Source organism: Hemicordylus capensis, chromosome 1 (genome assembly GCF_027244095.1).
Source record: "Hemicordylus capensis ecotype Gifberg chromosome 1, rHemCap1.1.pri, whole genome shotgun sequence".
Taxonomy (NCBI): domain Eukaryota; kingdom Metazoa; phylum Chordata; class Lepidosauria; order Squamata; family Cordylidae; genus Hemicordylus; species Hemicordylus capensis.
The window spans coordinates 352353900-352378944 of record NC_069657.1 but is presented as its reverse complement, the minus strand read 5'-3'; the positions used below and the strand labels follow the sequence as shown (position 1 = coordinate 352378944).

At 46.9% G+C, this 25045-nt stretch overlaps 1 long non-coding RNA gene across 2 annotated transcripts in view; it reads right to left on the bottom strand.

Annotated features, from left to right (window-relative positions):
* Positions 1 to 8961: 8961 nt before the first annotated feature.
* Positions 8962 to 25045, bottom strand: part of LOC128346889 (uncharacterized) — a 60031-nt gene continuing 43947 nt past the window's right edge. For both annotated transcript variants that reach the window (XR_008317274.1, XR_008317273.1), the window contains 2 exons: positions 11125 to 11251; positions 8962 to 9359 (listed from right to left, as the gene is read on the bottom strand). This is a non-coding gene — a long non-coding RNA (uncharacterized LOC128346889). The remainder of the gene's footprint in view (positions 9360 to 11124; positions 11252 to 25045) is intronic.

Here is a 25045-nt window from a genome sequence, read left to right as displayed (position 1 = left end):
GATCGCACAGACTGACTACAAACAAAGGCATGACAAGGTAGCAGGGATGATACACTGGAACATCTGCAAAAAATACAAGCTACCTGTAGCCAAAAATTGGTGGGACCATACAATTGAAAAAGTTGTAGAAAATGAAGATGTAAAAATATTATGGGACTTCCGACTACAAACAGACAAACATCTGCCACACAATACACCAGATATAACTGTAGTCAAGAAGAAAGAAAAACAAGTGAAAATAATCGACATAGCAATACCAGGGGATAGCAGCATAGAAGAAAAAGAAATAGAAAAAAATCACCAAATACAAAGATCTACAAATTGAAATTGAAAGGCTGTGGCAGAAAAAGACCAAAATAATCCCAGTGGTAATTGGCGCCCTGGGTGCAGTTCCAAAAGACCTTGAAGAGCACCTCAACACCATAGGGGCCACAGAAATCACCATCAGCCAATTACAAAAAGCAGCTTTACTGGGAACAGCCTATATTCTGCGACGATATCTATAACAACAACAACAACAACAGTGACAATAAAATTCAGCCATCCTAGGTCCTTGGGAAGGACTTGATGTCTGGATAAAACAACCAGTCAATAACACCTGTCTGACTGTGTAAACAAGAAAAAATAATAATATCTATAATAACCAACAGTATTGATGATAAAATTCAGCTATCCCAGGTCCTTGGGAAGGACACGATGACTGGATAAAACAAACCAGTCAGTAACACTTGTCTGACTGTGTAAAGAAGAAATAATAATAATAGTTTGTGCTTCTTCTTTTTTCTTGCTTCTAGGTAACATAGCATTTCAAGCTCTCCAGTTTCCCAAGTGATAAGAAGTCCAGCAACCTTTTGCATAATGCATGTAATAATAATTTACATAATGCGGAATGAGTACTGGAAACTTAAGGTGTTTTAAATACCTGTATATTTGCACAGGCTTGGCAGTGGGCCCCCTGGTATGATGTTGACCTTGGCAGGTGCCCATCAATACCAAGTGCTAACATGGACTCTGGCCAGACAGGCACTCCTACAGTGGACCTGGTTAGCAGTGTCCCTTGATAACTGTGTAAAGAGGCACCTTTTAAAAACAGTCGAAAGCAACTGGCCCTATCCATCCCGAGTACAGCATCCCTCCAGTGGCTGTTTCTAGTGTCTATCTTATGTTTCTTTTTTATAAGACTCTGAGCCAAATGGATTTATTTATTTATTTATTTATTTATTTATTTAATAGCTATGCAAACTGCTTTGGGACCTTTGGTTGAAAAGTGGTATATAAATATTTGTCATCTTCATATTTGTATCATTTTCATACTAAGGGCTATTTGCATGATGGAGAGGAGGAGTTTGCCCCAGCACCTTATTTCAGCCATGCCCCATCTTAGAATTAGGGCAGAGAGATCACATTAAACACCTCCTCATTCATTCATTCATTCATTCATGCATTCAATTTATACACCATCCTTCCCAAAGTGGCATTAAAATAAAAACACATAATAAAACAATTAAAATTACACACACACACACACACACACACACACACACACACACACACTTACACACACATTTAAACCAGATTAAAATTAAAACTAAAACTAGATGTAATTAAAAGCCAGGTTAAAAAGATCTTTCAGGATCTTTTCCAGGATAAAAAGGGTCTTTCATGCCTCCAAGGAAGATAATCCTCTTATATCCACAGGGAACACGTTCCACAACCAAAGGGCAACAACTGAGAAGCACTGTTCCCTCTCAGGTGCATACGTGCATGTGTGCACAAACCCCCAGGCCCCCATGCAGCAGTTTCTGGAGGGCACACAGTCTCTACTGCACCTGCCACCACCGCCCAACTACCTGCACCCTGTTTTTCCCTCTCCCCAGCTGGGAAGCATTGCCCCGTTTCCCCCTCTTCATGGCCAGGCAGCAGCCACTTCCCCCTCCCTCCCTCCCCTGGCCAGGCACAGTGGGCTTTGCCTCTCTCTTTTTTTTTTAAACCTCTGAAAGCCCGCTGTGTCATGCAGTGGGATGGGGGGGTGAGGGGGGAGGAGGAGGCCCATCCAGGGAGCAAGGAAAACAGGGCAATATTTCTCAGCCGGGGAGAGGGGGAAACGTGGTTTGGCAGAATGGGGGAGGTGGGGAAGTGTGTGTGTGTGTGTGTGTGTGTGTGTGTGTGTGTGTGAGAGAGAGAGAGAGAGAGAGAGAGAGAGAGAGAGAGAGAGAGAGAGAGAGAGAGAGAGCTTCTGGTGACAGAATGAAGCCCTGGGGCTGCATATAGTAGCTCCTGTTTGAAGATCAATTGTCACCAAGCACCACCATCTGAAAATCTCCCCAAGACATAGGAGCAGAACCACTGTAAAACAGTGCCTCCTATCCCCAAATCCCTCAGGAGATGCAGAAGGATACCATGGTCGATAGTATAGAAAGCTACTGAGAGATCCAAAAGAGATTATTAACTGCTCATTAGCTCATTAACTTATCTTCAAAATTCTTCCAAGATGTGATGTATAGGAAATATATATGGAGCAGTCAGTACTATTGCCTTCATTATTGTTATGGGTTGCTGCAGTACAGTTGTCCTCATTATCATTATGAGTTGTCTGTGGTTTGTTTTTTTTTTACACCAAAGCAATATTACATATTTTGTCAACAAATCAAGACACTACTGTTCAGATCTGATTCTTACATTACATCAGTCCCCTGGGAGGCCTCTTGAAAAGCTTGCACATAGCTGTTCCTCATAGTGACTGTATGTTAGAGCTGCTCATAGGGGTGCAGATCCACTCCTAAGCATTTGAGGATTTCCCCTCTACTGAACTCCTCTGCCTATTAACCCACATCTTCAATCCCCCCCCATGACTTTCTTCTCCCCCTCAGAAGTTTGAGGAGTTGTTCCTTAAGCTTTCCCTCCGCCTGCCCACTGGCTGTGCATCAGATACTGCTCACAACCCCCACCCCACCCCACCCATGGTGGTGTCTATTTACCATTTCCAGACTATTGGAGTCTGAAGAAGAAATTTGGAAGCCTTTAAGACTCCAAGAAACAAGCAAACAAGCCTAGTGACCTTCCACACAGAAAACTGTAAGAACAGCTGCCAAAAAGAATCACTTCACGCTGCCTTTTTCATGTTGTATATTCGCTTTTGTGAGAATACTAGCTTGAATGTCAGTCTCCTATTTCTAGCCGGACATTGCAGAGAAAATAATCTGAGTTTCAAACCCTGGGCTTGTATTTTAGGCATGTCAATGCCTGAATAAATAAGATGTATTCATATTTTTGTCTTGCAATGTGCACATAAGGAATCTGGCAGTGTGAAAGAGAGAAAGATGTGCAAGTATGTATCTTAAAAAATGAACTCTTTTCATGCCCTCCATATTACTGGCTTCTCTGCCAGTTGGATGCAACTCACCTACTAAAGGGAACAGAATGAGAGGACCGTTAGCGAGTGAGATGTCTTTTGTCAAACAGGGTAGCCCTTTGCTTGAGGTTTCCAGCATGCACCAGCATATTCCACCCGGCTGCCCTTCCAGACACTTGCTTGAGTAGTTTTTTTAAACCGGAGCATTTAATAAGTTGCCTCTAATTGAAATGGGAGGAAGTCCTGCGACTGTTTCGACAGAGCTGTTTGAGTTAATTGATAAAGCTTCCCTTTTATTACCAGGGGTAGCCTTCTGTTTGGAGCTGTACAGGCTATTGCCCTGAAAGGCTCCGAGATTTCCTTGTGGAAATCTAGCAAATATTGGAAATTGCACTGGCAAATTAGCAAGGTTCCCAAAGCAGAAGTGACAGCTCAAGTGGACTGGTGGAGGGGGCTGTCGGAATCCCACACCGATTGGCCAGACTGATCATATGGACTAATCACAACAGATCTGGTGAAATAATGGACACCAGATGTTATCGCTTTGTAGACGGTCCCTCTCTGGGGATTAGCGACGAAAGGAAAGCAAGAGCATGATTCTGTCATATATATTAATAAAATAGGGTTACCAGGCATTCTGGTGGCAAGTGCCTCTCCCATCTTCTCATTTATTTCAATGTAGCTGCTAGTTCCTCTGTCAGGAGAGCACGGAAGGCAAGGCAATTTGGGCATGAGCAAGCGATATGTCAAAAGAAAGCAGAAGTCAGTGTGTTTGCTTTAATAAGCACACAAAAGGAAACAACGTCCTGGATTGGCTGGAAATCTACCCAGAGCCAGAGGCTTAGTAACTTATATTTTTTTTAACCCTTATTGATGTGGGCAGGGACACTGCTGATCACATGCTAAAGGTCTCCATTGACTCAATAACATTGCAATAGGGTAAAATAACTGTGATTTTTGCTCTCCTCTTTAAGCCTCTTTGTGACTCCATCCCTACTGCCATATATTGTGACAGAAAGGAACAAGAAATTTGTAGAGCTCATGGGGGCATTGCCATACATGGCTGGTGGGCTGCATTTGGCTTGCTGGGTCATATGTTGTGCAGGCCTGACTAGGCAGTGCAGCATCTTCCCCACCTCCTCCCCCATATGGTCTGTGAGCCTCACTGATGGGTGTGGAATGAGGGCTATTGCTCAACTTCTGTCCCTGGGGGAAGATTCTCAAGAGCAGTTCTATGTTAAGTGCTGTAAATCTCCCCTCTCACCACCATGGAAGTCAGCAGTATGCCACAGAAAGGAAGGGGAAGGATGAAAGGCTGCAAGCACTAATACTTGTTCCATAGTAACAGATGCAGAATAACAGTAACAAAACCCATTGTTGGGTTTTGCAGCCAATGGGGCAAATATTAGGGTTGCCTATCCTCCAGGACTGACCTGGAGTCTTTAAGAATCAGCATCAATCTTCAAGTGACTACTGAAAGTAATTGAATTGAGATGTTAATGTCACACACAAGCAAAAATTGGGAGCACACTCAGCTCCCAAACCTGGAGATGTTGGGGAAAATACTGGATTTATAATACTGGGGGTTGGGGTTGGGGGTATCTCCAGGAAGAGCTTCAGTCAGAGTTGACTACTCTAATTCTGACCTAGAGAGCTTTCTGAATGAGGAAGAGGATTTAATACTTTCTGGATCCCAGTTTCATAGATGTTTAACCTTGTCAGAGATTCCTATGTCATACTCCTGCTCCTGCTCTAGTATCTCTCATATACCTTCAAGCTAATAGAGTATAGTGGCTCAGAGTATGAGCTGGGCATCAGGAAGTTTCTGGTTCAAATCTCACAGCAGCCCCAAGCTTGCAAGAAGACCATAGTAGGAGTGTGTGGAACCGGTTTAAATCGAACCCGGTTAGATTCAAACCAGCCAGGTTAAAGCTGCACTGGGCCTGGTTCAGACTGAACTGGATCAGGGTGCCCGTAAAGGGGAATCTGGTAAGAATTCCTTTGTACAAGCATCGGGGATCCCTAGAAAGAGCAATGGGGTTGAAAAGGGTGGATGGGAGGTCACCTTATCTGCGGCGACAACTTCTCAGTAGCAGAGGACTGGTGGTGGCTCCCCTAGGCCCCATTGGCAATTCCCACATCAGCTTGGATCAGCTGGGGCCCAGTTTGGGCCTCTGTGCATGGACAGAGGCCACATGCGTGGAGGCCATTTGCATCACCATGCAAATTTGTGTGGTGACACAAATGGCCTCCGTGCATGTGCAGAGGTCATGCAAATAGCCTCTGCACATAAACAAAGGTCCAAACCAGGCCCCAGCCAGCCCATGCTGATTGCGGGGGAGCAGCGGTGCGGACTAGGGGAGTTGTTGCTGGCCCCCCACCGCCGCCACGGGTAAGTTAACCTCCCACCCACCTCCCACCCTTTTCAACCCCATTGTACTTTCTAGGAATCCCCAGTCCTTACTGGATCCCCCTTTACATACATCTCAAACAGGGTTGAACCTGGCCGAAGAGGTTTGACCCAGTTCAAGTGCACGAACAAAACCATCCTACCAGTTCTAACAAATCAGTCCGCAGACCAGCGGTTCGATTCAAATTTAGTTTGCATTCAGTCCAAACTGCTAAGAGTGGTTCCATGCACACCCACTGTCCACAGACAAATAGTTGTTCTTTTAGTATTAATTTCAATACAGGTTTGATAACATGGCTTACTTGATAGCAATAGCACTAGCACTAGCACTTACATTTATATACCGCTCTATAGCCGGAGCTCTCTAAGCGGTTTACAATGATTTAGCATATTGCCCCCAACATTCTGGGTACTCATTTTACCGACCTCGGAAGGATGGAAGGCTGAGTCAACCTTGAGCCCCTGGTCAGGATCGAACTTGCAACCTTCTGGTTACAGGGCGGCAGTTTTACCACTGCGCCACCAGGGAAGTTGTACAGATGAGTGAGATAGGAAGGCCATTCACATGATCAAGGAATGAGTAGGACAAGTGTCCTACCCAGGTTTGGGAGCTGTGTGCACTCTCAATTTTTGCTTGTGTGTGAGCAAACAACTAGGTAGGAGGAGAGGAGAGTGACTGTGTGTGAGATAGGAGCTGGATAACACGGCTTTTCCTTCTACCTTGGTAAAATGCTGTGTATGAAAGCTGTTTGCTCACACACATGGAGAATAGGGAACATGCACAGCTCCCAAACCTGGGCAGGGCACTTTTCCTACCCAGTTTTTGATTGTGTGAACAGCCTTAGACTGTGTGAAGCCCTTCAGCACTTGAAATGTGTTTATTAAACACTAATTTTATTACATTCTTACACATGCAGTTACTCATGGTTGAGATGCAGTAGAAGCACCAGAAAAACAATATTGGGGGGCAGTGGTCACATTAGGGGCAAAGTGCATTTCTCTGAGGTGAGTTTTGACCTACATGCTAGATTCATGAAAAAGAAATACCTATACATTTCACATTATTGCTTCTAACCGAAACATGCTTTCTCTGAAGTAGATCCTATTGACTTGCATGGAGTTGAATTTCAGGTAAACCTGCTTGGGGTATGCTTGCTTGCCTTATTTCATGTTCCAGTTCTTCATCCAGCAATAGGTCCAGCAATGCAGGGTCACCACCCCAATGAGGTGAGACAAGGTGGGTTGCCTTCAGTAGCAGCTGCAGGGGGGCACAGTACATGGGGTGGGGTGGAGGAAAGGCAGCACTCTGTGCATCTGCAAGGAGGCAGTGGTACCTTGCCACACCACTGAAAGGGGAGTGGGGGAGGAAGAAGACTGTCAGGCAGTGGTGTAGTGCTGCAGGGACAGGCAGGGAAGCAGTCCCAGTACTTTCCCCCCTCCAGGGTCTCAGCAGGGATGCAAAGCCTTTGGCTTTCTACATGGAAATAATGTGCTGCTCTTGTTATTCCAGCATTTATTATCATTCTTTATTTATATTTATTTATTTATTCTTTATTTACTATCATTGTCTCCCAGTGAGTTGGCGGCAACTGCATGTGAACCTCTCTAGATCATCTCAACAGGCAGTGGGGCTCATGGTGAAGAAGATGTTCTCTTAAATACCCAGGGCATAAGCTGTTTAGGACTTTATAAGTAATAACCAGCACCTTGTATTTTGCCCAGAAATGTATCGGCAGCCAGTGTAATTCTTTCAACACAGGAGTGATATGGTCTCTCCTAGATGATCCAGAGACCAACCTGGCCGTTGCATTCTGGACCAACTGCAGTTTCCGGACTACATACAAAAGCAGCCCCACATAAAGTGCATTTCAGTAATCTATCCAATAATACCAGCATATGTATCACCGTTTTGAGCTTGTTCATCTCAAGAAAAGGACTCAGCTGGCGTATCAGCCAAAGCTGATAAAAAGCACCTCTGGCCACCTCCTCAACCCGGGACACCAGGGAGAGGTTCGGATCCAAAAGCACCCCCAGAGTGCCTACCTGTTCCTTCCAGGGGAGTGTGACCCCATCCAGAACTGGCAGGTCAATATTGTCTCCAGAGTTCCGACCCCACACAATAAGTACCTCTGTCTTATCTGGATTCAGCCTCAGTTTGTTATCCCTCATCCAGTCCATTACTGCCTCCAGGCATGCATTTAGGGAGGTTATGCCTTCTCCTGATGAGGTTGACATGGAGAAGTAGATTTGGGTGTCATCAGCATACTGATAACACCCTGCACTAAATCTCCTGATGATCTCTCCCAGCGGTTTCATGTAGATGTTAAACAACATTGGAGACAATATGGAGCCCTGAGGGACACCATAAGAAAGTTCAGATTTAGAGGAACAATAGTCTCCAAGGGACACCATCTGGAATCTGCCCATGAAGTAGGAGCGGAACCACAGCAAAACAGTGCCTTCCACCCCCAATCCCCTCAGATGTTCCAGAAGGATACTATGGTCAATATTGTTGAATGCCGCTGAGAGATCCAAAAGGACCAACAGAGTCACACTCCCTCTGTCAATTCCCAATCGGAGATCATCCATCAGGCCAACCAAGGCAGTCTCCACCCCATAGCTTGCCCCCAAACCAGTGTGAAATGGGTCTAGATGATTGCCCTTCCTTCCCCTCTGAAATTGCTTATGGTGTGAAGCAGAATATTGGAGGAGAGGGTGGTGGTGGTGGGGTGTGTGAAATTCCCTGTCCGCATTAGGTCACTGCTGAGAGCTGGCACTCATCAACACATGTAGGCCTCTGTAGATTATAACCTTCACTTGCTCAAAAGATGGCCTGTGTTAACAGCCACAATGTGAAGACTAGTACAGAAAGTGTGCTGTGCACACCATTTTTACTTTCTTAGTGAAAGTGGTAGTGCTGGTGTGGGAACTCTCCACACCAGGCACACAATGACTTGATGACTGGTGCTACATGTAACTGCCATGGGGGTGGCTGGGTTCCATAGAGGCCATTTACTGGCATCTCTGTGTGATGTTGTTACTGGATGCTTTAGCTCTCAGTAGTGACCTAATGGAGTGGGAAAGTGCATTTCTTTGTCTCATTGAACTCTGACTCCAGCCAAGAATTGCTGTTTGCTTGTAAATGCGTAGATTTATTAAATCAAATAAGCTTTTAATGCCAACATTTCATTCTTTGTGATACTTTGAGTATTGAGAAGTTAGCACAAGGAGCTAGTTAACATTCAGGTTACTACTTTATTAAGATTATTATGGTCTTTCATTCAACTAGCATTTCAAAAGATACGTCCCTAGATTCATCTTCATGCATTTTCTCTAGTAATCATATGGCATTCCAAGCAATGTATTAGTAATCACTTCTACTTTCATTCTGAACATCTTGAACCAGCCCATCTTTTAAAACCCAAATTCTCAGGAAATATGAAAGTGCAAAAATGTCAAGTGAGTGCTTGTCAGCTCTTGACAATGATAGAATTCCCTCCCCCAAAGAGAACATTTCCTGAAGGGCTGTCTCCTAGCCGTTGGCCAAAGTATTATCAATTCTATGCCATTTCTCCATCTGTCTTTATTCCTGCAATTCTAAAGTCAGAAAAGAAAATTATTTTCACATTAGCAACTCATTAAAGGGCCCCAAATTTGCAGGGCGAGTCCCTGCTGGAGCCAAATGCATTGTTTTTTACACATCTAAATGCCTCTTTAGGGGGGATTGCTAGATAGCCAGCCCTGGTCTGCGGGACCTTCTGTCATGCACATGGTTAAGTGGGGAGGGTGGAGCTGTGTCATAGTCATCCATCACTATCCATCAATGCCATCACCACCTGCAGGGACACTGCCAACAGACAGCTAGTCAGTCAATCAGCCCTGGCCTTCAGTCAGGAAGCGAGGAAAGGAGATGCATGTGCATGTTTATAGGCATGACTGTTAGACCCAAGGAGTATACATAAAGGCTGGATATTTTGAGCATGGGGCCCTCTGCAGAACCATATTCTGCAGTTCCACATCTTTAATTCACATATTACACACTCTCTCCTTTTGCCCTCATTCCTGTATTCGTACGGAAATATTGGGAAATAGCTATCATTTCATCACATGACCAGAGAAAAGCTGCCATGTTCTGTACTGTGGAGGATTTTAAAGGTACTCTCTGATCACTCCTTCTTTGGAATTATTTGTCAGAGGTACTTTCAGATCATTCTAAAGCAGGGACCACAGTTTGGCTGGGGCCATCTGATGTCATACACCTATTCATAACTATTAACCTACACTTACTAAGAATGTACACATAGTATTTTAATTTGACAACAGTTAAAATGTTGGGGGAGGACAGAAATTCATCCTCTCCTAGAACGGCTGTCCTGATTCTCAGACCACTCCCATTGGTGCACGAGCTATCACTGTGAATGAGGATTGCTTCATAATAGTCCACTGTTGCAAATGCTGAAGAAATCCCTACTGTGAGAACCAGGACTAATGTAGCAAAAGGCAGTATGCACACCATTTATAATATTATTATTTTCCATTAAAGAAGCAAAAAAAGAGAGCATTTGGTGGATGTGTGTGACAATTCTGCTGCAAATTAGAAACTGTGAATCAGGATGAATTGATACTAAATATTATTTTAGTGGGAGTACTACTCTTTATCCCTCAATCAAGAGGTCCTCTCCCACCTCTTGATTGACGCAGGTCTGTGTCTCAGGAAATGAGTGTCTCAGGTGTGTGTACACATTGTGTGTAGAGTGTGTGTACATTTTGTGTGTACATTGCATGTGTGTACATGCAATGCATATTTATCTTCCATCAACTCAGCAGTGGATCACCCCTTGATTCCCCGCATTCCTGACCCCATTTCAAGTATCTGAGGACACCCAAGTTTGAAACTCCCATTTTGAGAACTTAGGCATTCTTGACACCACATCAGGTGACTCAAGACCCCCAAGACTGTGACCCACATTTGAAGCAGCCCTTAGCAAAACAATACCACTTTGTGCCCTGACAATGAAAACAACATGGAATATCAAATTACAATCACACTAAGATCTCTATAAGAGAGAGGATGGATTAAGCTCTGACTAAAGATGCACTGGTTTACCTGCTCAAGCAGTTCCAGAATATTTTGTTTACCTCACAACTCAAAAAGCAGTTTATAAAAGCTTCTCATTATCCCAACCAGTTACCTGAGGATCTAAGTTTCCTGTGATGAGTCTTATATATTGGCATAATTCAAAGATTCCTTGGTAACCCAAGGGGCTACCAGTTGAGTAAACTGGAGCCTCCACATGGAGGATGAACAAATGATTCATGCAATTTTGGGCAGCTCATTATGGGCTATTGTGATCACACACACCTTGCAATGGCTGAGTGCTCAGTCCCTCTGTGGAAGCGCTGGTTCATATTATTCAAGCTGGGTCTGAAGTTTGCCAAATATCTTTGGTGGAACATGGTCTGGGTGCTTTTGATTGTCTTGTCATGTCCTGTGAAGTAAATAAAACAAAAATTCCCTGACATGTAAACACACCTATACTCCAGCTAAAGCTCTTACTAAATTCAAAGCTATTTGCTCTTCTCTACATCAGCTTTAGCAAACAGACTGAAATGTTGACATTTTCTGGTGGAAACAGTCCTAGTAGGAATCCAGAGGACATCTACTAGAATAGTATCTTTGCCTTGTTTCCTGCCAAAATATGACTACTTCATTTCAGTAGTTTTGTGGAATTACTGAGTAAAGCTCAACAGAAGTTAAGACCCACATCAGGATTCTTCTACTCTTATAATTTTACATTTTATATCCTGCTTTTTCTCCAAGGAGCCCAGAGCGATGTACTACATACTTAAGTTTCTCCTCACAACAACCCTTTGAAGTAGGTTAGGCTGAGAGAGAAGTGACTGGCCCAGAGTCACCCAGCAAGTATCATGACTGAATGGGGATTTGAACTCAGGTCTCCCCGGTCCTAGTCCAGCACTCTAACCACTATACCACGCTGGCTGAAAATAGGTAGTCAGATGGAAGGGGGAATTGGGGAGAAAGACAGAGTTCTATCACTGAAACAATCTGAAGCCAGATACTAGTGGAGTATCTCTGGGAACTTTTCATTCATTCATTCAATTTCTATACCACCCTTCCAAAAACACCATACACAAATTACATGTATGTTGTTTGTGCTTCATGGTTCTTACACGGAAAATACTCATGTCTTCAGGAACTTCCACTCCCAACTCTCTGATTTCTGCTCCAGGGGAAAATTGCCCCTTTGGTGTGTGTGTGTGTGTGTGTGTGTGTGTGTGTGTGATTTTCAGTAAGAAATGGAGTGCAGGGAAAGAGTGAACCTGCCCCTACCTGCCAACTCCAGTCCTGACCATGTTTGTCCCCCTACACAAAGTATTTTGCATTGGAAGCACATCCCAGTAGCACACATTTACATGCACATGTAGTTTGACCCTAACACACAACTTTGCTTCTCACATGATTATGCCTGAACTGACACCAACACAGTTACTTTAAAGCCCAGAAGATGCCTTTTACTTTTCTAACTTCAGAGAGAGAGAGAGAGAGAGAGAGAGAGAGAGAGAGAGAGAGAGAGAGAGAGAGAGAGAGAGAGTGACCTTCCTCCTCACGGCCTTTTAGCATTCAAAAACTACATCTGACTGTGCTTATGGGCCATGGAGATCCACAAGGTGCTTGCAGCTGGTACAGATACCTCATTAGAAATTCATTTTTTTCCTGTCATAATAACAAAGTGCAGAGCAGCGGTGGCAACATACTTTCGTATGGGAAAGTGCACAAAGGGGGACAGCTGAAAGAAGCTGTGCTTTTCTCCTGTATTTTTTTAGTCGGATAGAATCATCCTCAAAAGAAGCAGCTTTGTTCCACTCCCTCCCCCCTCTTCCCCAACTGCTCAGAGGCTGAATTTACTGAATTGCATTATATATACCTATTGCAACAAGCCTATTTCTTTGAAGCAAAGTCATCTGACTGTAGAATTGCTCCCATGGTTTGCTTCCTGTCCTGGAAATGGCATATTCTGATGAGTGAAATGGATGCATGGAAAAATCTTCATCTGGAAAAAATCTTGTATAGGACAGTTGCTAATGCTGTCAGCTTTTCTTTCTTTTCTTTTCTTTTTGGGAAGTTTGGAAATGGACTTTTAAAATATCCACCAATAAATCTGAGGACAAATTTTACTTTTCAGTTTTACCATTGTAGGGGGAGGGGGCAAGGCATTTGACTAGGAAGACTGGTGATTCATCCACTCTTGGGTGGGGGACTCCCGACTCCTTATTAGTCCATGAAATGACTCTACAAAAACATGTACTGGATCAGTATTCCATGTTGTAATGCAAAATCAGCATTTTGAGTTCTGTATTTCAAGTTTGGATTCTGACTTGTACAAAATCCAGATTCAGAATTCAGAATAGGATTCAGAAATAACTTGGGAGACTTTGATACAGGCTTGCTGCAGACCAGGTTGGATGCAGCACAATAAAGGATGCAACTGATCTTAAATCAAACATGAAATGTAAAGCAGAGGGAAGCTTTGATTACAATAGTAATTGCTTGTGTACCCTTGGGATGTTTAAATGCCAGGCATCCCATATATTAGGCAGTGAATCATGCCCTGAATCTTGCAGTGAAATAGCAAGGAAATGACAGAAAGGTCTACAGGATATGTGAAATGATTATGTAAAAACAAGCTAAATACAGGCAATTAATATACACTGCCATGTGTCAAAAATATTGTAAATTTAAGTTTCATTTCTTAACTTGATAAAAGCTTTACTATAAGGCAGGGTTTCTTAACTTTGGGCCCCAGAAGTTGTTGAACTACAGCTCCCATCATCGCCAGACATGGCCTTTGTGGCAGAGGATGATGGGAGTTGTAGTCCAACATCTGGGAGCCCAAGGTTAAGAAATCCTGCTCTAAGGCCTTTGACATAATGGCAATGTCAATGATATTGTCACAGGAATGACACTGCAGTAGTCAGTGTCCTGTGCAATCACTATGAACATTTTAGTACATGAAACTGAAGTGCCTTGGAACCCCTCTCAATTTGTTTACACACAAGCCATTTTAAAACTGACTTAACAGTTATATAGTTTGGTACATCATCACTAGTATTTCACATGGAAGGCTTACATCGCCTTTATGGTTCCTTTGCACTCTTTGGCGCTTTCCAGATTAGACCCTGCAACGGGGTCACGTAGGATCTCGGAAGTGTGCTTTCACACTTCCTGCATTGTGACAGCACAGTCCCTACATGGACAGCAGGGTGCTGTTCCCATTGTCAATGCCTGTCTCGAATTTAATCGCTGCGATATAGAGCTAGGATGTTGTATATCCAGCATAAGGAAGTTGCTGTTTGGGGGGGTTGTTAGTTGTTCCCCCAGCTGTTTACATTTTCAATGTGACTTGCCCAAACAGAGGCATTTTGCTGCTGTTGAGCAAAAATGGTCTGGAAAGCTCCTTTATGTGAGTGTCAGATGATTGTTAATGTAAAAGAAAAAGAGAGCAGGCATTTGTAATGCAAATGAGCTTGCTGGACAATTTTTAAAAAATGTATTTACTTTGTTTTTAAAATGCCTATCCTGCCTCTCTTAAAAATTCAGCCTGAGGCAGCTTACTACAAAACTTAAAGCAATAAACACAACAAAACATTTAAAACAAATATGGCGGTGGGGGGGGGAGTATCAAATATAAACAGCAGAGACAAAAGTGGGACCCATGTTAAGGGATGAAGGCTTGGAGAGAGGTAGACCCAGTGGAACTGAAGAAGGAGAACATTCCTGCTGCACTGCCGGCTATCCATGCAGCGTGGAGAAGTACAGCAGCTTCCTGTGCAGTGGTGGCGACTGGCTCTCCAAAGAGCAGGAGACTTGGGAGGTGGGGGTGGGGTGGAAGTGGGGCTGGCTGTGGGTCTGTCAGCTCCAGCCTGGGGTTGGGGCCAGTGGGGGAGTGGCATTTCATCCATTGGTCTCAGGCACAAGGCCAACATAAACTAGCTGGGCGGGAGGCAAGGGGTGCGGGGGTGGCGGGAACACATTCTGCTACCCCACACACAGGCCCCACCCCAAAGGTGTGCCTGTGGCACATGCCTCAGTTTGTCTCATGGGGGAACTACCCCTGAGAAGGGGGCCATACAGACCTCCCTAAGGACACCACAGAAAAATCTCTGCCCCCAGTAGAGGCTTGTTGAGCTTCCCACACTGATGGAATAAAGAGCAGAAGGTTATACATGTGAGTTTATACATTCACTAGTAATTTTAAGCCCGTTAAAATAACGGGCGCTAGTAGGGTTGTGTAGATACGTTTGTCAGATCTGTATTTCCTTTTCTGAGAGTACTGCCCCACTCTCCCTCCCTCCCTTCTGCCCCACACTCTTGTCTCTCTTCCCCTCCCTCCCACCCCACTCTCTTGCCCTTCCCCCTCCCCCCTGCCCCACTCCCTCTTGCCCTCCCCCTCCCCCCGACCCACTCCCTCTTGCCCTTCCCCGACCCACTCCCTTTTGCACTTTCCCCTCCCCCACTCCCTCTTACCCCTCCCCTCCCCCACTCCCTCTTGCCCCTCCCCCTCCCCATGCCCCCCACTCCCTCTTGCCCCTCCCCCTCTCCCCCTGCCCCACTCCTCTTTCAACGGAAGCACACCATCTAGTACATAAGGGGTGGGGGCACTAAATTAAGCCAGCCCGGAAGGAGGGACCTGGAACGGGAGCCAGGGATGCTGCTCCTACCCACACCCACCAGAGGGTCTTAAAGGCGGCCTCCTCGCCCCAGAGTGGTTCCCTAACAGGAAAGGGGTCGCAGTCCCTAAAGGGGACAGTTCCTCTGGCGAAGCCTGCCTCAGAGCTGTGGCCTAGCCGCTTCTTTCCCACCGCATACGACGGCAAGGGGGAGTCCCCGGCTCGCAGCACAGAGCAGACCCTGTCGGAAGCTGCCCGCGTTCCCTTCTCAGGCCTTGCCAATGCCACAGGCCGCAGCCTGGGCAGTGACATTTAGAGAGGAGGCGGCGGCAGGACGCCGCCACCGCTTTTCTCCGGCACACCGGGCGACAGCGACAGCACCGTACCCATTCTGTCGGCAGCAGCAGCTGCTGCGACTTCTCCTCTGGGGACTTTCCCTCACTGCTCCTGCCCAGGCGTGCCCCACACACCGGCCATGGGTTGGGGCAGGACGCAGCAGCCACGCCGGCACCCTGGGGCCGAGCTTGTGGAGAAGCCTCAAGGAACTGCAGAGAAGCTGGGCCCACCGCCTCTGCTCTCCTTGCGGCCGGGCCGGACCCGCCGCCCCTGTTCTTTTCGGCGGGCGGGCCAGACCCGCCGCCGCCTCTCCTCTCCCTGGGGCCCGGCTGGACCCGCCGCTGATGCATCTGACCTCCCCGTAGTCCGTTCTCAGCCCACCGCTCTCCTCAACATGGCCGCCTGGTGCCTGCAGCCATATCTTCCTCGGGCATTCTGGGCATGCGCTCCACACATGCCCAGAACGGCCGAGGAAGACACGGGTGCAGAGACACGGGTGCAGAGACACGGGCGCACACCCAAGGCTTTTATTATAGAGGATATCTCAAACTCAATTGATGGAAGAACTGCTTTAAACTTAATGGACTGTCTGGGAGGCAGCGGGGAGTGGGGAGTCTTAAGGCTCATACCCTGCTTGCTTTCAATGGGCCGTATCAACTGTCTATACTCAAGTGTTTCGAGTGAGGTAATTGGAAAGGTCCATCTATAGAGCGTGACCTTATCTGTGATAACTGCACCACACCCAAGAGTCATCACTTGATGTTGGAACCATTGACTGATTCGTGTGCCTGTGCAAACTCACGGTAGATTTACTCTTTGCATTAAAGACATGCGAGAAGAAAGAAAGCAGTTTAAGGTAGCCTGGCAATGGGCTGGTTTCGACAATACTGTCTGATGGATCTGCCTTCTGTGCAATGAGAAATAAGGGTGTCCCCTCCCACAGCTTGCTTTTCTGCCCCACATAGTCACATGCGGGGTGAATGTCTGGATCACCTCTAACTGCATGTATTACTAGTACTAGTATTGCAACCATGCGATTAGGAGTGGTTCAGATGTTTCCACATGTGCCCTAGCTTCTAATCTCATGGAGGGCAATTTGTATTGTAGGAACATAGGAATCTGCCTTATACCAAGTCAGAGCATTGGCCTATCTAGCTCAGTACTGTCCGCACGGACTGGCCGTGGCTCTCCAAGGTTTCTTGTAGGAGTCTTTCTGGGTCCTACATGGAGATGCTGGGGACTGAATCTGAGGCAAAGCAGATGCTCTACCACTGAACTCTGGTCCTATCCCCTCAGATACAGCTGGTGGATTGTGATGGTTGGGTGTTCATCCAAGAAGTGGAAAACCCACTGAGTCCATGGTTACAGGACAATGAGGGCCAGTTCATACAAACAATGTAACGTGGGCTCTGCAGGAAGCCCAGATCGCTGACGTGTGCACACTCCCACAGAGTGAGGTGCTTCACACAATTGGTGTGAAGCGCTGGAGGGGGGTTCTGCGGGGAGAGTGGGCTTAGCCCGCTCTCTCCGCAGACGAGCAGCCACTCATAGCTGGGCGGCCAGATAAGCTACCCACATGACTGCCAGCTCTGTCATGGAGCTGACAGGGGCAGCGGGGATCGGGGGCCACACGGCCCCCGGAAGTTCCAGGATGCCCCTTGAGAGCATGCAGGGCATCCTGGAGAGACCTCTGAACCAGGGAGGCTGCTTGCAGCCTCCTGGTGGGGGTCTCCTCATGTGTCGCCATGGCGTGAAGCCATGCCATGGTGGCACACGATGAGAAAACCCGAGTTAGCAGAGCGCTCACTCCACTAACCTGGGCTAAGGGGAGGGCTACTTTGGTGGGCTAGCCACCAAAGAACCACCAGGCTTGCCCGTAAGCCTGCTGGTTTTCATGATGGGGGAAAACCGGACTGGGCTTCTTTAGCCCGGTTTCCCCCCATCGTGAGAATAGCCTCAGTGTGTTGCATGAACTTGGACATTTTCCCATAACCCCCATTGTGGGGTTTGGTAAGGGGTTACCCCCATACCAACCCCACACTGCCAATCCCATTTCAGATTCTAGATTACCAGTGTGGGGTGAGGTGGGTTTGGCACAGTGTCAATCAGGGTTTGGGGGAAATGTCCAAGTTCACACAACACACTCCACGGGAGTGTGCACGCCTCAGCAATCTGGGCTTCCTCTGGATGCATTACATCGATTATGTGGACCGATCCTCTATTTTGCAGTCTACTTTCCTTAAAGAAAGTACACTTATGAGATCACCCAGCAGAGAGAGAGAGAGAGAGAGAGAGATCAACTTTTCAATGTCTGTGTCTATATGAACCAAATTTGGTTCATAGGGACACTGCAACAGTGTAGTTTGTGATGATGTCATCTACCCCAGTTCAAGATGGCAGATATGTGAACATTTGAGGTGCAAGTGGGAACCAATTTGGACCAAATTTGCTACAGCAGTAGGGGCACATAGGCACACTTCAGGGGCGTAGTTTGTGATGATGTTATCCACCCCAATTCAACATGGCAGATGCATGAACATTTGAAGCACAAGTGGGATAACTTGCAAACCTCCTAACTGATTTGAAGCAAATTTGCTACAGGTGTAGAACACATAGGAATGGCTCAAGGGCACAGTTTTTAATGATGTCATCCACCCCAATTCAAGATGGCGGATGCATGAATGGTTGAGGCACAAGTGGGCTAACTTGTGGACTGCCTAACCTATCTAAACCAAATTTGTACAGTGGTAGTGAGTGACACATAGGGATACCTCAGTGGTGTAGTTTGTAATGATGGGAACGATGACTAACCAATTTGAACCAAATTTGCTAGAGGTGGAGGGACACATAGGAACAGCTCAAGGGCATAGTTTGTAATGATGTCATCCACCCCAGTTCAAGATGGCAGGCATGTGGACATTTATAGCTGGCTAACTTGTGAGGATGGTAATTATAAATTAAGATTATAGTTAAAACAAAGTAGGTAGATTCGTTCTTACCAGAGCAACTTGTTATTAGCTTACAGTAGTTACTGGATTAATTATATTTTCTATGTGTTGCTAAAATCAAACGTTTTTCTGGTCTGTCTTGCAGAAGTAAAGCTAAAGTGATTGATATATATATATATATATATATATATATATATATATATATATATATATATATATATATTTGTGGTGGGGGGAGGCAACAAGACCCCTCTACCTTTGATAGTGATACCAGACTGAGGATTGTCATGATGATTATGTGGAACTACCCAGACTAAGAGGCAATATGCCACTGGTTACCAGCTACTGAGGATCAATGGTAAAAGTGAGCAATAATCTTCATTCCCTGTTTCTAGGCTTTCTGGAAGCACCTGTGTAGCCACTGTGAGAAGCAGGATGCTGGACTAGATTAATCTTTGGTCTGTTCCAGGGTTATTCATCTGTTCTTAGGAAATAGCAGTCAGAAATTCTACAAATACAATTTTCTGTGATGCAGAAGTGGGAAGGCTTTACCTGCTAACTTGCTGTCTGTAAGGCAATTGTAGCTTGGCCAGAAAAAAGGTGCAACTTTATATGTTGCTTGCATAATGGAGATGTTGGGGTTTCTTCCCCTCCTCCCCGAGGCAGGGAGGTATGCCTGGCCAGCCTGTTGAGTGCCGAGAGAAGCCAGGGGCTCCAGACGCCAGGACAGCCCTGGCAATGACCTCTCCAAAGCCAGAGAGCATTCAGAGAGATGTGCAACAGCTTCTGGGGGATGAGGCAGCAGCAGATTGGTGGAGAGGGACTAGCCAGGATAGCAGCTCCACAGCGGAAAGCAGCTGGAGGAATGATAAGGCAGGGGGTGGAGTTGGGGAATGAGCCCCCTTTGGAGGCCAGGGATTGGGTGTCCAGGACATGTGCCTGGCCAGGGAAGACGAAGCCGGCCGAAAGTGGGGAGGCGGGTCCGAGATGCAGGGATTTATTTAAGGCAGAGGCTGCCGAGGATGAGCAGATCAGTTGGGACGGGGTTTGTTAGCCTGACAGTCTCCCAGAGAGGGGCTCAGGCTTTTGGCTCCCACTGATAGGTGAATGAGGGAAGTGAATAAACTTCCTTCCTTCCCCAACTCTGAGGCAACACCCGTGCCTATAATTCACTGCGAGAGAACAGAAAGGGCACTTTGGAGAATTCCTCCTCCCAAAAGCCAGACAGGAGGATGCAGGGACCGTAAGATTACAATTCAAGTAATTTACTCAGTAGGCTTCCAATTTCTACGCCATTCCAATTCCACTTTGGATTTACTGTTATATCTGGCTGGGTTCTTCCTAGCAGCAGCTACACTGTCAGCCTAGCCAAACTATGTGTCAATTATAATACTGACACATAATAAATAAAATAAAATAAAATAAATAAAACAAATAGGGCTCTCAAAGGCATTTCCACCAGTTCCCCCATTATCATCCACCTCTAGTCATCATAGGCTGAAAAGCCTATGGAGTAAAAAATGGAAATGTTTCAAATTTGAAATGGGAGATAAACTGGAGGCTGGTCATGTGAATCTGGGAGTCTGGAACTGGAGATGGAATCCAGGAGCTGAATGAGGCACATGAGCACTCCTAATTAACCCTTACCCCAAATCAGGGTTTCAGACATGTTGTTTCCATTCTTCCCATCCCTCCCTGTTGTCACATCTCTAGGTTCAACCCTCTGTGTAGTTGAAGTGGGGAAGGAGGGGGCTATTGAAAGAGGGCACAAGAATGGATATCTTCTACAAATACTTGAAGGTTTGAGGTTTCAGAAAATACATAAAGCTAGAACGCATCATGCCTTGTAAGAACCAAAAGGACATTTGCACAATGAACATACTGTATAAGAAGCTGCCTTATACTAAGTATATGGCCTTATAGGTAAAGTGTGCCGTCGAGTCAGTGTCAACTCCTGGCGACCACAGAGCCCTGTGTCTGCCTTTCGTAGAATACGGGAAGGGTTTACCATTGCCATCTCCCGCGCAGTATGCCTTTCAGCATCTTCCTTTCAGCATCTTCCTATATTGCCTTTCAGCATCTTCCTTTCAGCATCTTCCTATATTGCTGCTGCCCGATAGAGGTGTTTCAGCAGGGATTTGAACTGGCAAACCTCTGGCTTGCTAGTAAAGCCATTTCCCCACTGTGCCATTAGGTAGCTTACACTACAGCTTATACTCTAGCACAAGTTCATCTCCCCCGGCTGCAGTTCTGTAGGGTTGCAGGCAAGAGTCTTAATTCTTTTCCAGTTCTACCGTCCTGGAGATGTCAGGATTCAACCTGGAGCTTTCTGAATGCAAAGCACGTGTTCTACCAGCAGAGGTAGCCCAAGGTCTTCAGGCAGCTGAGGTGGGGTGCAAGATGCAGCCTCCCCCCTCCCCCGCACTATCTGGTCTGGCAGCATGACTGCCACCTGCCCCACCTTTCCAATCCTTCCTCGCCTGGATTTGAAAAGAAGGGGAAGGGGGTGGAAGGGGAGCTGGAGGAGAGCAAAGTGGTGGGCTCCTCGATGACTCCTCCACTTCCTTTTCTGTGTTCTTTCCCTTTTTTTCCAATTGGAGTGTGGCAGTGGCAGGCAGGTGGGATGGGAGCTCTCATGCTGCTCAGGCAGGCACCAAGGAGCAGTTGAGATGAGCAGGCAATCTCAGGGTCCCCTTCCTATCCCCGATAATTCACCACCTGAGGCAACTGCTGCACCTCATTATGAGGCCAGCCCTGCCTTCCACTGAGCAATCACTCCTCACCTAATGGTGCAGCCAGGAAATAACTTGCCTAGGGAGAAAGAGGTGGCCAGTTCGAAGCCCCATGGGCATGTTTCCCAGACTATGGGAAATACCTATATCGGGCAGCAGCGATATAGGGAGATTCTGAAAGGCATCATCTCATCTGCGTGGGAGGAGGCAATGGTAAACCCCTCCTGTATTCTACCAAAGAAAACCACAGGGCTCTGTGGGCGCCAGGAGTCGACACCGACTCGAAGGCACAACTTTACCTTTAAGTTGCATGTGTGTGGCAGAACTAGGATACAGGCAGAAGGGTAAGGCTGGAATAAACTTGTAGGGTCAAACTACATTCCAGACATAGAGCAGCCAAACTACTTTACACTTATATATGTGCAGTGGTATCCCCACAATGAAAAGCCATTCTGGGAGGGAGCCATTGGTAGCAAAGAACTGATAGGCAGGCCAAGGATTCTTAACCCTGCCCCCCCCCCGGCCATTTTCTTACTCCAAATAGCGCCCGCCCCCATGTGCCTTTCCTCTGACCCAAATGGTTTGAAACATATGTCTTTCCTTGTAAATATATGTTTGGAGTGCCATGTGAAAAACGTCATTTGGGTGAGGCAGTCCTGGGCAGGAACCAGCAGGCGGGAAAAGGTTTAAGAGGCCCTGACTGCTTCATTGCTTTAATCAATGACTTTTCATCAAATGAAGGGCTTTTGCACTTCTCCACATTCATGTGCATGTTGTAATGTATAGTTTGGCCCACAGTTAAATTGTTTCTTCTCTCTCTCTCCCCCCCCTTCACCCCCCCCCCCCAGTGCTGGTCCACATGTTAGCCAATGTGCATGAAAATGGGCAACACATTCTATAGACAAGACGTTAGTCGAGGCTGCACAACCTTTGTGCTCCAGCTGTTTTGGGACTATCATCCCCAACCACAGTGGCCAATAGTCAGGTATGATGGGAGCTGTAATCCAATGAGGTCGTTCACGTGACCATTTTTGGGGCGAAGAGGAAGGCGGGGTGGGGGAGCAAGGTCGAACTTATCTTCCCCCCAGATGATCACCGAACCCCTGTGTGATGTGTCGCTCTAAGCAGCGCGGATCTCTGGAGGCCAGGAAAATGAAGCCCGGCCTCCAGATATCTCTTAATGCACCATGCAAGGAGTGTGGTGCATTGAGGGATTTCCCCGCAAGCCGGACGCTGTAAGGTGCCCAGAGCCCGACGTGCCTGCAGTCCGAGCAGACACACAACCCCTGAATAATCGCAAATAAAAAACTCGGGCTACCCGGGGAGGCAGGGCAGCCCCAAGCCTGGGTAGGGCTGCTCATGTGAACAGGCTCAGAAGGAGCCGAAGTTGTGCAGAAGTTGTGCAGCCTTGCATTGGGTGAAGAGTTCGCTCATACAACATCCTAGTGATAAAGGGGCTACTTGCAGTAAACATCACAAACAGCTAGCCATGCTCCCACAATTCATCTTTCCACTAGGGCTGTGCATGGAACCAGCTGGCCCGGTTCGGTTCAAGTCTTGAACCGCCTTGGGGTTGTCTTTTAACGAAAGGCGGTATACAAATGCAACAATAAATAAATAAAAAATAAATAAGTACAGACTGGACTCGAACCTGACTGGCCAAGTTCGGCCGGCCCCCATCAAACCCCCACCCTCCAGTCCGGTCTGGAGATTCGCAATTTTTTTTTTGAAAAAAAAAAAAAATTAAAATACCTCTAGCCCCTTCGGGGGGCTTCCTGTATGCCGCGGTGTGTGTGTGTGTCTGTGAAGGTTCCCCCTTCCCCACTGGCCTCTTAAATCACTGCCGCAGCCCGGGAAAATGCTTCGTTTCAGCCCATTCGGGCCTCCGTAAGTGCGTGGGGCGGCCATTTCAGCCACCGCCACACATGCATAAATGGCCTCTGCCTGGCATGACCCAGGGCCTCACAGAGGTAATTTGCGCATGTGTGGTGGCCATTTTGGAAAAAGCAAAATGGATGGAACCTGGGGTGGGGTTTGATCTGATCCCAGACCCCCGGACCTCTGGACTCAACCCCTGAACCTCCAGACCAGTCCGCACATCCCTATAAACCACTGGGCTAAGAATTGAGGAGCTTTCTATACTGACTTCAAGAATAATAGCAGCCTATAAAAATGATGCCCACTAGCAAATGCTGGAGCTTCTGGCCCCAGTACCCCTGTTTACCATACTAACTATTCTGGTAGATTATAGTGTCATGGCAGAGCCTTCTTTTACCTCGCTCCCCATTCAAATCACTGAATGGGGAGCATACTCATTCCAGTTGGTCTCTCTTCTCCGTCCCTTGAATGCCACACTTCCCAGGAAGCATTGGTACCCTGGGTCATGATGGGCTGCTTATCCACCACCTTTATCCACCATCCATGACCGCTATCCCTTTATCTCCCCCGCAATTAGTACTGTTGTTGAAAGCAGGCACTCCGTGCTTTGACTTGCTGCTGTACCTGAGCAGAAGAAGTACATAAATCTTGGTAATAACTTTGAAGAAAATGTTCTTTTCATTTACTGCTGCAGCAAAAATACTGCCCATTGCAGTATTTAGGTGAGTCCCTACAATTCCCTAGTGATAAGACCAGTCTTGACAATTCTTGAGTGAGGAAATAAAGTGAAGAACATTGGAGTTCTGTAGTCACTGTGACAGAAGAGAATGTTTTTCCTGTCAAAATGAGAGGTGTCTCTCAACTCAGGTTTGCTGTCCACTGGTGCTGGTGCACCTTTGAAGGAATGAAACAACTAAACAGGCTAAAGAAGATTCCAAGAAGAGGAAGAAAAACAACAGCAGTCTGAATTACCCATATAACAAGTTATACACAAACGGATGCAACATTGGACCTCAGCCATTTTAGAACAAGTAAATCCGTTTCTGATGTGAGCAATCAGAAGCAGAGAAAGGCGACTGTAGTGTGGATGGGGGTTGAGGGTTGTTTGCTTGATTTGTGGAATTACTAGTGGCAGCCCAATAGCTCAGTGTGCCCAAGGCAGGACACCATATGTTGTCCCCCTTGCATGCACCCTCCTCCCCCTTCCCCCCTTTTTAAAATGGGGGAGGACCTCTTGCTGTGTTAATGGAGCCCCAATAATCTGGTACCTCTCCTCGCCCCATGGAAGGGCCACTCCTGGGAATGACACATGGGTGTAGCGTCCATTGGATGAGGGGGTGCAAATGACCCTGGGCCCAAAGGGTCAAGGGGCCCGCAAGAGCCCTGCCATGTGCAACCCCATGCCACCTGCCACCATTTCTCCCTTGTTGGTGGTGGTAGTGGTGGGTGGTGGTGGCGGCGGCCAGGCTTTGCCCATCTCCCCGGCCGGCGCGCCGGCCTCCTCATTCCCTGGCCGGTGTGCTGGCTTCTCTCGCGCCTGTGCGTGGGACTCCCCATTGAGTAGGGAGAGTGTGACATGGCACTACGCTCCCCCTACTCAATGGGGAGGCCCATACGCAGGCACAAGAGAAGCTGGCATGCTGGCCAGTGAGAAGCCGGTGCGCCGAGAAGGCCACCTGCCCACCACTGCCACAGGTAA